The sequence below is a fragment of the Microtus pennsylvanicus genome, chromosome 14 (genome assembly GCF_037038515.1).
Source record: "Microtus pennsylvanicus isolate mMicPen1 chromosome 14, mMicPen1.hap1, whole genome shotgun sequence".
In the NCBI taxonomy this organism is placed as follows: Eukaryota; Metazoa; Chordata; class Mammalia; order Rodentia; family Cricetidae; genus Microtus; species Microtus pennsylvanicus.
In genome coordinates, this window is record NC_134592.1 from 48,048,072 (window position 1) to 48,065,541 (window position 17,470).

Consider the following 17,470-nt stretch of genomic DNA (forward strand, 5'->3'; position numbering starts at 1 on the left):
TTTTCTGACAGTCTGAATATTCAAGTGTAGTTTACTTTGACATAAAACAAATGCCAAGACACTTTAATTGTCCATTCTGCTTACACTTGAAAAGGAATTGAGTAATGGCAGCACAATTATGGAGTGTTCTGCCTGTCACTCAGTCAGCTCTGCTCCTGGGAGAAAATCCCATACATGGGCTAATTCACATTCTCTTTCACACCTTTGTAGCACTTATCCTCACTTTGTCTTCCCCAAAGTCCTCTTGGTTCCCTATTTGATCAGTGCACAAATGCATACCCAAATCAGCTCTCACACCCTTTGACAACGCACTATTCTTTTTTTTGTATTATTGATTTTTAATAAGCTCTACATTTTTCTCTCCTCTCCTCCCTTCCTCTCCTCTCCCATGGTCCCCATGCTTCCAATTTACTCAGGAGATCTTGTCTTTTTCTACTTCCCATGTAGATAGATCCATGTATGTCTCTCTTAGGGTCCTCATTGAACAACACAGTATTCTTACACCATGTTATGCGTGTTTTTCTTCTCATAGCGAGCTACGGACATGAAATAGTTTATTTCAGGCTCACAGAATGGAAATAAAAGAAATGACTCAACACTCCAAATAAGCTATTTTTAAAACGCAGGGATGGCTCAGCAGGGAAGAACATCTCTGTTCGTGCAGAACACCCGTTTCAGTTCCCAGAACCTCTGTGGTGGCTAATAACTGCCCGCAACTCCAACTCCAGAGGAGATGGTGCTGTATTCTACCTCTGGGGGCTCTGGAATGCATGCAGTTAGCATAGATATATGTCAGCAAACACATACATGTGGAATAAAATAAATATATTTAAAACAGTAGCTCATGGGTATGCTTTTATTCCATTGCTGCCCTGCATACATTAATTATACTCTCTAAGAATGATGTATCTAGGCACATCCACTGCAACACTGCAGAAAAAGATTTATTTTATATTGTAATTAAAAACAATTAAGACAAAAGTTAAAGATCAAAACATATGTAACATTGCAGTTATATCATTAGTTCAACAGGACCTATTAACAATAGGTCCCCCCGCATAGTCTGTGGGATATGTGTGAAGAAATATTCCATGATATGATATTGGAAGGATTTTAAAAATAGACTTCTAAATAATTTTTAAACTAGTTTATGTGTAGTGTTGAGCTATTCATTCCTTTCATTACAAATCTGTGAATCAAAACATATGTTCTAATCACAACAGGCTTCCTAAGTGGAGTGTTCTGTTCTGAGACATGCCTGAGCTTCAGCTCTATAGAGGAATCTCCCCTCTTATTCCTACAGTCTGAGAGGAGAGATGATGCTGAAGAAAAAGTCCTTTTCCCCAACCCCATTTGTATTTGAATAACTGTGTAATATTTCTTTAAGGAAGTCATTCCTTTTCTTTCTTGTTTTATTGTAGTCTAACTAGTCTGGTTCTTTATTGATGATCCTAAAATATTCACAATTGTAATGAGTTGCTTTAATATTCCTTATATGCCATTTTTAGTAGTTTTATTAGAACTTCAAAGGAATTTTTCTTCATTTTGTTGTGTTTGCTTGATTTTTTATTAGATTTTTTGAATCTGTAAGTTTTTTATCAAGTTTACATATTTATACTATTGTTTTTTATTGATTTTTATTTAGCTCTACATTTTTCTCTGCTCCCCTCGTTGCCTTTCCCCTCCCCCTATTGTTTTCTCAAACATGTATCTTTTCCACTTTCTAACGCTGCTTCTGCTTCCCTCTTTAAAACTAAGCTCTCAAAAACCTTCCAGTCATGTCTCTTATTAGACATCAACTTTCATGATATTTTGATCCAAGTAATGTTCTCCTTATTATTAGTATAATGTATATAAAATTAAGCACTAATTTTCTGTTATTGCTCTTTATCTTTCTCTAGCAACTATATAGTAATCAGCCAGAGTTTTGGAATGATTTGTGTGAAGTCTTTTGTCATGTAAATGCTGAATAAATATAAGCTTGTGTTAATAATTACTTTTAATTTAACTATTTTCCACTCAAGATCTGTGATGTGGGATTCCTCTTGATATGCTGTGATTACCATTAATTGATAAAGAAACTGCTTTGTCTATAGCATGGCAGAACAGAGCTAGGCAGGGAAAACTAAACTGAATTCTGGAAGAAAGAAGGTGGAGTCAGTGAGACATTATGTAGCCTCCACCAGGGACAGATGAGCTAGAACCTTCCTGGCAAGCCACAACCACACGGCAATACACAAATTAATAAAAATGGGTTAAATTAAGATGTAAGAGCTAGCCAATAAGAAGCTGGAACTAATAGGCCAAGCAGTGATTTAATTAATAGAGTTTCTGTGTGATCATTTTGCGTCTGGGCAGCTGAGAACGAACAAGTGGCCTCCTCACTACAGATATGTGATGTGGGATCTTCCTCTGTATGTTGTGAACATGTTTTATTACTATTAATTAATAAAGAAACTGCTTTGGCCTATGACAGGGCAGAATATAGTTAGGCAAGAGAACTAAACTGAATGCAGGGAGAAAGAAAGTGGAGTCAGGCATACTTCATGTAGCCGCCCAAGAAGCAAGAGGTAACAAACCATGAGCCTCATGGGAAAATATAAAATAGTAGAAATTGGTTAATTTAAGATGTAAGAGTTAGTTAATAAGAAACTTGAGCTAATGGGCCAAATAGTATATGATTAATATTAAGCCGCAAAGTGGTTATTTCATAAGTAACTTTGGGAACAGATATGCAGAAAGAACCCAGTCCAGGGAGACTAGTGGAAAGGAGAATATTTGTAGCTACAGATCTGTCAGGCTTTCTTCACTTATATATTCAATATCTAACACAGTTTAATAATCAATAAGCCACTTGAGTTCTGATTAGAGAAATGAATGAACTTCTAGCTACCTGAGTAAGAACCTCAGCCAAGTGTACATACAGAAACACAGAGGGCATTGTTATTGAAGAATTGCATGTTTTTGTTGGTCCTCATTCCAGAGCCACATTCTGCTTTTTCTTTTCCTGGAGATGCTGTGCTGAAATTCTGTTCTTACCAAGAATTCACATATGACCAAGACTTATCTCAAATGCAATCTACACATGGTAGAAAACAATCATTTAATAAACCAGAATGCCTAATGGGGGGGGGGGGATTGGAGAGATCACTTGACTGTTAAGAGAACTTGCTACTCTTTCAGAGGACCTGAGTTGGTTCAGGCAGTTCACAATCACCTGTAACCCCAATTCCAGTGGATTTTATACCTTTTTGTTGTCTTTGTAGGCACCTGCATATCTGTGCCAAATATTCACATGACACATATATATGCACATAAAAAAGAAGAAAATAAAAATAATTTTTAAAAGGAAGGCCCATAGTTGTAACCTATATAAAACCATAAGACAAATAAACACAGATACAGACAGACAAGTACATACAAATACACAAAGAAAGAAAGAGAGAGAGAAAGATATGAGGGCAGAGATTATTAATCTGGGTCAAAGGACATACTTGAGGCATAACATGGACTCCACCTTTCTGATTATGCTTGGCTTATATTCACTCCTCCTCTTACACTTTACTCTTTCCTGTTGGCTCCTGACTCCCCTAACATAGTTCTTGTTATGATTTTACATCACCTAACTGTTAAAATACTCATGTGTGTAAAATACAAATACATATGACAGTGTCCTAACAGTGTAACTTCTCGTGCTATAACTCGCAGATATCACTGTTTCATTAGAAAGTATAAACCTGCAGACTATTTTGAAACAATTTATTTTTATTTTTATTTATTTATTTATTTTAATTTTTGTTATTTTTTAATTTATTTATTTATTAAAGATTTCTCTCTCTTCCCCGCCACCGCCTCCCATTTCCCTCCCCCTCCCCCAATCAAATCCCCCTCCCTCGTCAGCCACAAAGCCAGTACATGCAGATATCTCAGAGCGAGGTATCTATTTGACGTATATGCTGTGGCAGGCTGCAAGGCGCCTTGAGCTTCCCCGCGCCTCTGATGCTGAGCCCAGGAAGCGTGTCCCATCTGTGGTTGTGGGTGTCGTTGGCATGGGTCATGTGCCTGGCATTGAGAAGAACTGGAGTACCGACCTCAACATCCAGGAGATCATGACAGTTCCCCCTCCGTCCATCTCTGGCAGAGTGTCCCGGGTGGCTGTGAAGGCTGCCTTCTTCGGCCTGCTGGGCTACAGTCTTTACTGGATGGGCCGTCGAACCATGAACCTGGTCCTATCACTGCCTGCTGCGCAGTTCTGCCTCCAGTTGAAACAATTTTTTAACTTACTACAATTAAACAACGTGTGGTTTCCATGCTTAAAACAAACTATATCTTTAGTCTCTAATTTAATAGCCTTATAACTAATTATTATGTCCCTGGTGAAATCTTGCAATTTATAAGAAAAAAAGTTAAAGAATATAGTCATGGACATTATTCATATAATTAATGACAGGAAATTTTTTTTCTAAAAATTATTAGAATTCACTGTGTAAAAATATTCAAATAATTCTAATATTGTAAAAGGATCAAAGCATGGCTAATTTTCTATTTCATACTTAACTTGTTTATGAATCTTAGGCATCATGAACTATAAATTTATTCTTTTGATTCACCAGAATTAAAAAAGAACCAAATTAAATAGTCATTAAAAAGTTTTGAAATGCTTCATTATTACATATATATATATATATATATATATATATATATATATATATATAAAATAAGAAATGCCCCTTAAAAAATTCTTTAGTATAGTATTAACTAAAAGAATTTCATGATCAAAATGTACTTCAATTTTCAAAGAAATTAAAACAAAGGTCATTATTTCAATAGAATATTATTACCTACTTCTAAAAGAAAAGAAATAGGTCCATTGAGGACTACCAAGGGCACTGAACAAAGCCAAGGACACTAGCGTTGCCAAAGAATGGAATGAGGCTTTCAAAGTACTCAAGAGAGATATAAATGCTACAAAATAATCATATATGAAGTCAATTATCTTACAAGGACCTGTAGATTAAGACCCCTTATGAGATAAAGGAGAAATATGAAACATACTTCTGTATCCAGAAACCAAAGGGTTTGACCTTGGAATAATAAAACAAGATAAAAAAATACCTTGCAACCTTGCATTAAGAAAATGAATCATTCCATTCTGGCCAAAAATAAAAAGTCTTGACCTACTCTTTAAGAGATGATGGAGGAATTGACAATTAAGAAATAACACAACAAGCAAGAGGAACATAGAAGAATTAAAATGGAGAAAAGCAGATGAAACTCAGAAAACATGTTGAGACAAACATGAAACCTACATGCTAGTTAGTGGTGCCTCACTTGAGGGAGTGTGTCACTGGGGGTGAGCCTGGAAGCTTTAGAGTCTGACCTCAAGTCCTGTTAATTTCCACTTCTTGAATGTAGATGAAGTGTGCCTAACTTCCTTCTCATCACTATGCCTTCCCAGATATAATGGACTATAGCCCTAAGGAACTATAAGCCCAAACAAACGCTTCCTCCCTGTGTTCACCAGAGTATTTTATCACAAAAATGGGTAATAAAATTAAAACTACATAAAATCAAAAGAATTCAAAGAAATAAGTATGAAAAAACACAGAGACAAACTGTAGAACCAAAGATTTCTTATCTTTGACATTTTAATCAGAAGATGAATTTGTGACATTTAAATAGATTTGTTTATATGCCTTTTCAGGTAGCTAATAGACTTCAGACTGCATAATCCTGAAACATGTGTGCCTTAAAACATGCTGCCAACTGCCTATACCATGCATGGAAAGTGCAGTAGAAGAGTTAGGTTCTGCTTCTCATGAGTAGGTTCTAGAGGTGTCTTCTTTATTGTTTGGCATTCTTTTGGGTGGTATTCTTTTTTTGTACCTTTATTCTTTTTTATTTTGTTTAATAGCCAAAGGCAGTATATAATAGCTAAGATCACAGGCTGAAATTCTCATCTCCTGTCTTAAGTGAATTTTAACCTTGATCTGTTTACTTTTTTCTTCCTGCTTTAATGTTCTTATTTTTTAATTGAATTTTATTGAGCTTTACATTTCTCTCTGCTCCCCTCCCTGCCTCTCCCCCCTTCCATTCAACCATCCCCCAAGGTCCCCATGCTCCCAGTTTATTCAGGAGAGCTTGTCTTTTTCTACTTCCCATATAGATTAGATCTATATAAGTCTCTCTTGTGTCCTCATTGTTGTCTAAGTTCTCTGGGATTGTGGTTTGTACACTAGTCTTCTTTGCTTTATGTTTAAAAACCACCTATGAGTGAGTACATGTGATAATTGTCTTTCTGTGTCTGGGTTACCTCTGTTAAAATAATGTTTTCTAGCTCCATCCAATTTCCTGCAAAATTCAAGATGTCATTATTTTTTTTCTGCTGTGTAGTACTCCATTGTGTAAATGTACCACATTTTTCTTATCCATTCTTTGGTCAAGGGGCATTTAGGTTTTTCCAGGTTCTGGCTATGACAAACAAAGCTGCTATGAATGTGAGTACATGTCCTTGTGGCACAATTGAGCATTGGATGGTATTCTTTTCAAATGTGTCGTTAAAGAAACATCGCACTGATTAAAATACATACTAAAGAAGACTTTGCTCAAGACTGCTACAATAGAAAAAAGGTTAATGCAGCAGCTCTGTTTAAATAGGAGATGATATGAACCTATAGAAGAATGTTGAATGGTGGGTGGTCAATGTTGTTAGGGCAATATGGTTATATCCCCTCTAATGACTACATAATGAGTGGATCTCAAAGGAATGGTTTGTACATCCTTGAAAAAAGATATTACTGGATTCTAAAACTGTAAAAAATATTATTAGAGTTATATCCCAACAGTGCCAAGAAGGAATTTGCAAATACAAGATACACACATACACACATGCATACCTATGCACACTTGTGCAATTATATATATATATATATATATATATATATATATATATATGCAAGCATGTATATATACATGCATACATACATACACATGAAAATAAAGCTCTATATACTCAGAAGAGTGAAAAAATGTAACAAAAAAATGAAATATAAAGAGCAGCAAATGCTGGCTATCTAGTACTCCCAGCTTTTTAGCTTTAATGTACTTTGAGATCATTTAATTTTATCAGATTAGTCTTCACAGATTTATATACTGTTTCTCCTCACCTGGTGGGTGCTAAATGCTGATTTAGAATTATTCTAACTGCAGTGTGAACAAAACACAGAATATTTCTGCAAGCTCAGAAACCCTAAAATCTGAAGATTTACTTTTCAAATCTACTAAATTCCTCTTAAACAAGGGACATTTCATTCACTTTGTATTTGTTCTAGCTTTTATTTCATTTTTTTGTGAATTCTGGAGATGATAGCCAGCCTTCCGATGAAGTCTCTGATTTGTCTGCTTCCCATCATGGAAAAGAAATTCTTGCAGACATACTGGTCATTTTAGAAATTTTGTAATCACACTTGATATTCAATATTATCTGGGACTTTGATTTTCCACTGTGACATATCATTCCTTAGATTAGATTATTATAGAAGATTATAGCTTGGCTACCTCTTCATCAAAACCAAATCCCTTCTTGTTCTTGGTTTAGGCTGAATTGTAGTTTGATGTGGTTAGTGACCAGCCTTTAGAGCTGGAATATGTCCTTGTTGCCAAAAACCTTTCAGATGTGAGAATAACTTATATATTGAAAGTTTATAGGTGTATTAAAGGCTGATAATTTTTGTTTTAGTGCCTAAATTATTGGTGAATGTCAAGACACACGTCATTGCAAGAAAAATTTATTTGACCTTGGGATCATGGGATTTCGTTCTGAAATAGATGGAGATGGATTTACACTGTTTTCCTTGACAACAGATGTGAGTGCATTGTGTGCTTGGTGAAGAATGAAAATGGGCAGCTGGTAAGTAGGAAGTCATGGGGATTGCTCTCAGATAGGGATAACTGTCATGTTGAAAATAGACATGAATGGTAAGGATGGAAGAAAAGAGCTGCACAGACAACTGACATCTTATTTCCTACTTGTGAAGCCTGCCAATCCATTGTGAAATGCTGCCATAGCCTTCAATGTAAGAACTCAATTTAAAAAATAACAAAATGCTTAACCTGGGAGCAACAAAATGTCTTAACAAATAGCAGTCATGAGATCAATCTTTGGAGCCTTGCACATTCTCAGAAAGGAGTTATATGAGATCACCAAGATAAGAGCTGATTTGTCTTGGTAACTACGATGCCTGACAGTCAGATTACTTCTGTGTGTTTAAATGCCATGAAGCTGAAGGCAGGCTGTTCCCAGTACATCACCACCTAAAACAAATCATGACATATCCTACACACAAACACTAACAAAATGTCTGAATTATAATACCAATTACACTGTAGTTTTGATTTCTTCTCATGAGCTTTTCTAAAGGGTTACAAGAAAAAAATATCTTAAAAGTGAGCTAAGATTCAGATTTGAAATATGGGAGAAAAATGGTAACTTTATTCAGCAAATATATCACCCACCTCACAGATCTTCATAAACTCTCCTGAATCATTTTCATCTGAGGAACTAAAACCATATATCATAACTAGTGACTAAAATTTGTTTCTTAGAATCGTAATATTCTTCTAGCACTCTTCCTGTTCAGATTTGGTCACTCAGTTTATTCTTACCAATATTAAGTATGGTGATGTTGTATATATTATTTCAGAAGCAAGATTTGGAGGAAGTGAACTTCTCTTCTATAGTCTTTTACCCTTTCCACGGCTTAGCTGGAGTATGAAGGGTAAAATTAAAAAGTCTTTACAAACTCTCACCACGTCTCCTTCAGTCCAGTTGTCTGAAAACTGTGAAGGAGAGATAAGACTCAAAAATCATTTTTTCCTGCCCAGGAATACTCTAGGGGGCACTATCTCCACTTATATTCACTGCATTGGGTGTGTTGGTGTTTGTCTCAGTAGTTTTAGTGTTAGCCCGGTGTTGTGCCACTGGGGGAAAGCTAGCCCTCACTTGTATTATAATTGTCACGACTGGGTAGGGACTGTCTTAGTTAGGGGTTCACTGGCTGTGAGGAGACACCATGGACTTAGAAACTCTTATAGAAAAATATTTAATGGGTGGCTTACACTTTCAGAGGTTCAGTTATCATCACAGTAGGAATGTGGTGGCATTCAGGTAGACATGGTGGGGAGAAGAAGCTGAGAGTTTTACATCTTGATCAGCAGGCAATAGGAAGTGAACTGAGACACTGCGTATGACTTAAATGTATGTTTGATCTCAAAGCCTTTCTTCACAGTGGCATACTTTCTTTTTTTAAAAAAAATGATTCTATTGAACTCTACATCTTTCTCTGCTCCTCTTGCTGCCTCTCTCCTCCCATTCAACCCTCTCCCATGGTCCCTATGCTCCCAATTTACTCAGGAAATCTTGTCTTTTTCTACTTCCCATGTAGATTAGATCCATGTATGTCTCTCTTAGGGTCCTCATTGTTATCTGGGTTCTCTGGGATTGTGATTTGTAGGCTGGCTTTCTTTGTTTTGTGTTTAAAAACCACTTAGGAGTGAGTACATATGATAATTATCTTTCTGGGTCTGGGTTACTTCAGTCAATATGATATTTTCTAGCTCCATCCATTTGCCTGTAAATTTCAAAATGTCATTATTTTTTCTACTGTGTGGTACTCCATTGTGTCAATGTAACACATTTTTCTTATTCATTCTTCAGTTGAGGGGAATTTAGGTTGTTTCCAGGTTTTAGCTATGACAAACAAGCAGCATACTTTCTTTAACAAGGCCGTACTTACTATCAACAGAGCCACACCTTCTGATAGTGGCACTCCCTAATAATGGCCTAAATAGAGCTTATGGGGGTCAATTACATTTAAACTACCTTAGAGACATTTGAAGGCATTTTGTATGCAGAACTCAGAGACCCCAAACACCCTACAATATGAAGGAATTTCCCCACCAACACAAATAAGAAATTATCTCACTAAAATCTTAAAAAAGTTGAGGTCTTCTTCAACTAGACATTATTGAGCCACGAATTAATGTTAATTAACTTAAGAATTAGCTTAATGTGCTATCCATCTTTGGGAATTTGCTTAACTCTATTTACAGAGAGAAGTTTTGTTAAACATGTCTAAGTTCTGAACTGTGTTCAAATTGGATATATCAATATTTCACTACACACTAAATTGTTATGAACCATATATTGTATGTTAGGATATATTAATAATACTAAAGGAGAAAAATATAACTTTGATGCTATAACAGTTCCTTTTATGTTATTATGAAATGAATAGCCCAACCAAATCTCAAGTCACGGGTAGTCTGGACAGAGACTGTTTTGAATCACTTCTCAATTTTGCTGGATCTTTGGGAGGTAGAAAAGGGGAACATGCACAACCACCATCACTTTAATAAAAGCTCTCTTCTTTGTAACTGGAATGATTTCTTATGAAGATTGGGGCTAATAAGATAGCACAACTTCTTTCTAATATTATATATTTTTCCAGGGACAGTGTTGGAAATCAAGTCTAGAACTTCCTGCGTTCTAGGCAAAAGACGTACCACTGAACTGTATTCAGACCTTGTATGAAGTTATCTTTAATGCTATTCTGCATTACTTATAAATAGTTTCTTTTAAATAGGGTGAAAATGATACATCACAGGGAAAGTTAATGAGCTATGAAAATTAAATTATATCCAATTATGATTTAATTATATGAACATTAAAATAAAAATCCAATCAAATGAAGGTTTTTCAAAATGTATGCATTATGCAGCTAAGTTCTTCTCACATAATTGCATAAGGTATACATCAACACTAAGCAACATTTTTTTTCTGAAGCTAGGTTTTTAATATGGAACATAAATAAGGAAACAAACAAAAATACTAAACAACAACAACAACATGATAACTAGATATAAAGGTGACAAAGAACAGATCCCAAGAGTATTCTGCATAATTACATATGATAAAATACTGGAAAGATTGTAAACATTTGTTTTTAGTTATTTTTCAACGTTTTATTAACATGTATTCATTATATAAAAATATAAGGTTCATTATGATATTGTCATCTATATAGCATGTACCCTGCTCATAGCTATCCTTCATTTCCTACCCAGACTTCTTCCCATTGGTCCCCTTCCTCTCCCCAGAAAGATGCCCCAGAGAGATGATTGTAACAGGTAGACTAAGAAAGCTAGTGGTGCTCATATTCATTGATATAAAATTGTGGCAGTTAAAACATGCGAACCAATGGTCACATTAAAGGTTATTTCATGCATTAATTTTGTCCTCCTCTATAATTTTATTACCTAAACCAATGGATATTTAAAGATTATCTTCAACATTTGGAAAAATCATACATTAATGGTTTAGATTTCAAGCATTAATTTTAAATGTGCACCTGGATTGTATTTTTATATTAATCATATTTGTAGATATAATCTTATATCTTAGGGTAAGCTAGTAAAAATATCTATATCTAATCATCATTGAATTGGTTAATTGGAACTCTATACATAATAATAAACATGAAATTTTCAAAGATCTTTCTCAATGAAGATTCACAGAGGAGGTGATATTCTGAAGGCAAAAACTGACACATTAAGGCATCGCTACCCTGGGCTGAGAAATGGCTTGGTGTCAAATAATGTATACAACTTTTGAAAGGGAGATGATCTTGGTTCTCAGCACCTACAACAGTAGGTCACCCCTTTTCACTTATAGGAAATTTGACATCTTTTTTTGACATCTGACACACATTCATGTGCACATGTATGCACACACACAGAGATATACATAATTAAAAATAAAATATGCCAAATTTTTAGGCATAGTGACCCAGGCTTTTAATTCCAATAGTCAGAAGCAGACAGAGGCAAATCTCTGTGAGTTTAAGGCCAGTGTAGATGACTCTGCATATAGTCACTCAGGGCTTCAGGGCTATATGGTGAGGCTCCCCCTTCACTCTCACTCTCTGTCTTTTACATGCATACACAGACACACAGACACAGACACAGACACAGACACAGACACAGACACACACACACACACACACACACACAGAGAGAGAGAGAGAGAGAGAGAGAGAGAGAGAGAGAGAGAGAGAGAGAGAGAGACTTCCTTATGAGAAAGTTGGCCTGAGCAAGTTAAATAAGACAATACATGGAAGTTCTTGCACGGTCTCCCACAATGATAGATGGGTCTATCAATGGCCAGCAATGAAATTGGAAGTATCTGTAATGAGCTGGGAGGTGGTGTATGACACACCAGGGGCAACAGGGCTGGAGATGGAGCCGGTGTTCTGTCCCTGTTATTTTGCAAAGTTCTTGGGATGTGAACAGTCTATCAGTTAGTGTTGGTGGATTACTATTACACTGGGGGAGCTGTTTTTCCTCTAGATCTTCCAAGCAAACATTATTCAAGATAATAAATCAACCTATTAAACTTTTATTTTAGATAGGGTTAGTGGTGGTGGTGGTGACATTGAAGCTCAGCACAGCTTTTGAATCATTAATAGATGACCAAAATATCAATAGAAATATTTACTGAATGTTCAATCTGATAATCTTTTGATATAAAAAATAGGTGATTGTTAAGGTATTTGTTAAAATGCAAAAATACTGTTGCTGTTTTGATTAAATCTGGGATCACAGTAAGCAGTGTATCACTAGCCACGTGCTGTTTACTCATTTATTTTTCATTTTTATTTTCAGACAGAGTCAGTGTCAGACAGCTGCCCTGACTGGTCCTATCTGCTACACACACAAGTAGACCACAGACTTGCAGGCCTTCTTCCTCAGTCACCAAACATCTGAGATTTCTTTCCTGAACAGCCACACTGGTCAGACTCAACAGTGAGACAATTTGGTGTCCCTCCAAAGATCATGACAGTTGGTATGTGTATAGCTGAGTGCCTTGGAAATTCCTCATGCTGGGTTCTAAAATGTGTCATTTTGAATGCCTTACTAACAAGCTCGGAGCACCCAAATATATCAGTGTCACATTAGGAAGTTAATGAAGTACTTCCCTTGATATTTTACCAAGAGCTAGCCCAAATGTGAATTGTCTACTTCTTTCTCCCCTTGTCTTTCATCCTTCATCCACTGCATGAGTCTGAATCTGTGTTTGCCTAAATGTTGTTATGTAAACCTGTCTGTCCCTGACTCTGTGTCTAGATGATCATGCCCCTGCATGTCTGTCCCTAACAAAGGCTTTGCTCTTTCTTTTACTGAACTACACAGAAATCATCACATAGGGGATGAAGAGGGATACTTTATAGAAATCGTTAAGAGTTCTAAAAGTGATAGTCACTGACTACAACTGACCCCAGTAGACCCAAATAACAAACAGTATTGCAAATATCATTTTTTATCAAGCAATACGCAAATGCTGCATTCAATATTCATGGTGGATATTCATCTTATAAGGCCACTTCCAGCCTATTTTCTGTTTCCAGCAAATGATTTCCATAAAACATGTACAACACACCTACATTACTGGTGGTTCAGGGGCAGTTACATAATAAGGCTACAGCTATTCATTAGCTTGGGTTATTTTTTCTATTTATCTTTTATTGAAATTATTTTTAGAAATTATTTTGTTTAATTGATTCTTTGTGGATCTGACATCATGCATTCTGATCCCACATGTCTCCCTGAACCCTTGTATCCTCCCTCTGCCCAAGCAACCTCCCCAGAAAACAAAGCAAAATTTAAAAGAAAAACCAAGAATCGAACATTAACAAAAAAGAAAAAGAAGTAGAAGATCTCACCATGAATCTTTAGTGTGCCACACAGTTTACCCATTCATTAGTCCATTCATCTTTACTTGCTAGTGTTCATTGCCGCGAGTCTTTGGGATCATTGGTCTGGCTCAAGGCCCGTGGCTTCTGCTACACCACTGATAATGGGCTCTCACTGCGGCCCCTCTTGGATGCCCTATTGTTCTGTGTCTTGGAGATTCTATTGTTTTGTACCTGTAGGTTGTTCCTGTTCTCATGCTCCAGCAGTTCATAGAAAACATGGATGTTGGGGTTGGCCAGCTCAGCCTTGGTTCTTGGCCTGGGTGGTAGCTGTCTTGGTCAGCCCACCAGCTCTCCCTCGCTTGTCACTACTCAGGTAATTTCTCTAGCACTGCCTCAGTTGCTCACCCAGTGCTACGTGCAGCAAGGAGCCTGGCCAGTTCTGTTCTCAGGTCTTTATATGGGGCTCATTCACACTCACAACACCAGTACCAGCTGTACTGTTTGACAGGGAGGTACAGGGCCCTTTCTTCGGATCGCTGTCAGGCACACACAAACAGGGTGGCAGGATCAGCTCCCTTGCTTTCCTGCCTTCAGATCCAGCTCTCCTGTGCACCTGACAACAGAGCCAGCTCTTGTTTGCTGTCCAATCAGGGTGTAGGGCCCGCTCTCCTGTGTGCTGTAGTCAGTGAGGGGCAGGGCTAATTCTCTCACTCTCCTAATCCCAGGGCCAGCTCTCTTCTCTGCTGCAGGTGGCAAGGGACGGAGTGGGGAGGACGTCTTTCCCTCATCTATGCTACTGCATGGCAGACAACAGGGACAACATTAGCTCTTCTGCTCTCACACATGCCTCACCTGCATCCCCTACCACAGCATCAGGACTAGTCCTTAATAATTATCAATAGCTTTTCATTTCACCTTAAAGAATGTTCTGATGTGGTCAATATCCAAATTATATCGTGCTTCTGCCCATTATTTATTCTCCAAGAACGGAGGGAGGACTGTGATGGAATGGTCTTGCTTTTTCTTGTTGTGTTCCCAAGTTTCAAGGAACAATTCATTCTTCAGAAGCTTGATGTTGGAGTTTTATTTTCTTCTAACATCATTTCAATGAAACAACTTCTGCAAGAGACATAAATAATACTTAATATGGTAACACAACCTGGTTTTGCCTTAGGACAACAAGTCAGTCAATTGTTTAGAAGCAGTAAAGATGGATTTTGCAATGATGATATAGCTTAATCCTCCAGTTATATGAATTAAAAATGATACAACATTATCCTTTAGGCTGTTACACAGAATTTAGTGTTCTTCTTGAAAAAGGAAATAAAGGGCACTATTGCTGTCTGTTCCTCAGAGCACTGCCATAAACTACATTTTAGTACCATATTTTTATGTACATAACTCCAAGAGTGAAATAAGGTAATAGAATATAAGATTTTGAGTTATTAGGATGAAGGAAAAGGAGGAAATGCTGTGCATATGTGCACATGTCCATCTAAAACATAAATATGCTCATAGTATATAGTGTGTATGATTATATAGAAACAACATGAAAATGTACATGTTCACTCACTTTTAATGTTTTATATGTGTGTAGCCCTCCATTGCTGTATGTAAGTGGTAGGATTTTTCACATTCTTAGTATAGAAAATTGAAAGAAGAGAGGTGTCTTGCCAAATATCACATATTTCAGAGCTAAAATTAAGAATCCATTTGACTCCTAGAAGCTTTGCTCTTCGAAAAAAATTTTAACCTCATATTCAGATATGCATTTAATATATTTGACTCAAATGTGCAATCCATTTTCTCTCCTCCAATTCCTTTTCTACATCTTCACTATTTTTCATTTGCTCTTTTATCATTTAATAAAAACTGATTCTGATTCTCTTTCCCAACAGCTATCAAATACCTCCTCAGATAGGGGTTGAAACTTCATCAGCTCTTCCCCAGATCATGTTGGGATTCTGACTTACTTGATCTTGTTTATATAGTACCAGCCACTGTAAGATCCTCTGTTCAGCTACACAGTTGTACCAAGGAAATACTGTTGTGTTAGAGGCATCAACTCTCTCTAGCTCATAAAACATTCCTTACCTCTACTCTGTGATGATCTGAGCCTGACATATAGATGTCTCGTTTAGAGTTGAGCACTCCATAGTCTTTCTTCTTTGCATTATGGCCCATTGTGCATCTCTATATTCATCACCATGTTTTTCAAAAAGAAACTTTTGATTTAGGGTCGTGAGATATACACACCTATGCTTATAAGGATATATGTCCTATTAGCAGAATGATAGTACTAGATTTTGAGGTCCTATGACCTAGTCAGCCAAGAGTGTTTTGATCCAGTTCATGGTACCAACCACAGGTTTCATCTTGTACTGTTGACTTTCAATTTAATCGGGATGTGGTTAGTTACTCTGATAGCATGCATGCTAACATTGCAGGAACTGGTGTAACTCACCAGACCAGTAGTTATTATAGCTCCTAGTATTCACAGCTGGGTCTCCCCTGGTTGCATGCTTAAGATCTTCCAGCAACACAAGATCTAGATAATGGTGAAGAAGCTTTCAGGTTAGGGCCTGCTCGGTTTCTCTATGCTCTGTGAGTCAGGTGTGTTTTGTCTTTAGCCACAGAATCTCATCATCAGGAAGAAACATTTTTCCAAATCATTAAATAATGATCACTGGTAAAAGGAGGTTCTTAGGAGCAATTGAGGTGTCTCAACTCAGATGTGCATAGTACAGAGACCTGAGTACTGGACAACTCAACAACCTCCAGAACCGTTTCAAGTCAAAGGCTTCTGGGACCTTTCCCTGCTGGATTTGAAGAATGAACCGGACAATGAAGACTACTGAGAACTCAGGAACAATGGCAATGGGTTTTTGGTCCTACTGCATGTACTGGCTTTGTGGGAGCCTAGGCAGTTTGGATGCTCACCTTACTAGACCTGGATGGAGGTGGGTGGTCCTTGGACTCCCCACAGGGCAGGGAACCCTGATTGCTCTTTGGGCTGACGAAAGAGGGGGACTTGATTGGGGAAGGGGGAGGGAAATGGGAGGCAGTGGCGAGGAAGAGACAGAAATCTTTCATAAAAAAAGAAAAAAGAAATTCAGAAACTACAGAAGGATGAATTTTAAAAAAGAATTTATTATAAGTTCATAGGTGAGAGCCTAAAAGACAGCACACAGAACTCCTGTGTACTGAGTGCTTTTCAGGAAAAGGCAAGGAGCTACAAAGTCAGGGGCCTTTTATAGGATTCACGCCGGAAACTGAGATGAAGCATCAATATGAGAGTTGGCCAGTCCAGGTGGCCCACCCACCAGGCGTCCAGTTTCAGTCAAGTTCACTTGAACAGATTTTGGGAAGTGATTTTCATCCAGGTGGTCTGAGTGGAGAAGAAATATAAGAAGCCTGAACACAGGGACCACTGCTCCATTTCAGCTGTCCTGGCCTCGGGTCTGGACCAAAACAAATACATTTCTGGGTACTTTTTAGGTCCCTACCCTAATCTTCTTGGTCAGTGTCTATCTCCTGTTCTCATCATAAGGAAAATATTTTAAAAATCAATGCAGGGAACATGAGAGACAAAGAAAAATGAACCATGTATCAAACCAGAGGATACTTGGCTATCTATTCAGAAACTAGTGTAAGAGTGAACATTGCTGAATCCTGCCTGTACCAGCCCCTTCTTATCCCCACTCCTCCCCAATATATTG

General features: G+C 37.2%; 1 pseudogene; it reads left to right on the forward strand.

Moving 5' to 3' along the window:
• Positions 1–3,953: 3,953 nt before the first annotated feature.
• The window catches only part of LOC142834727 (rab GTPase-activating protein 1-like), a 68,376-nt pseudogene continuing 54,859 nt past the window's right edge, over positions 3,954–17,470 (forward strand).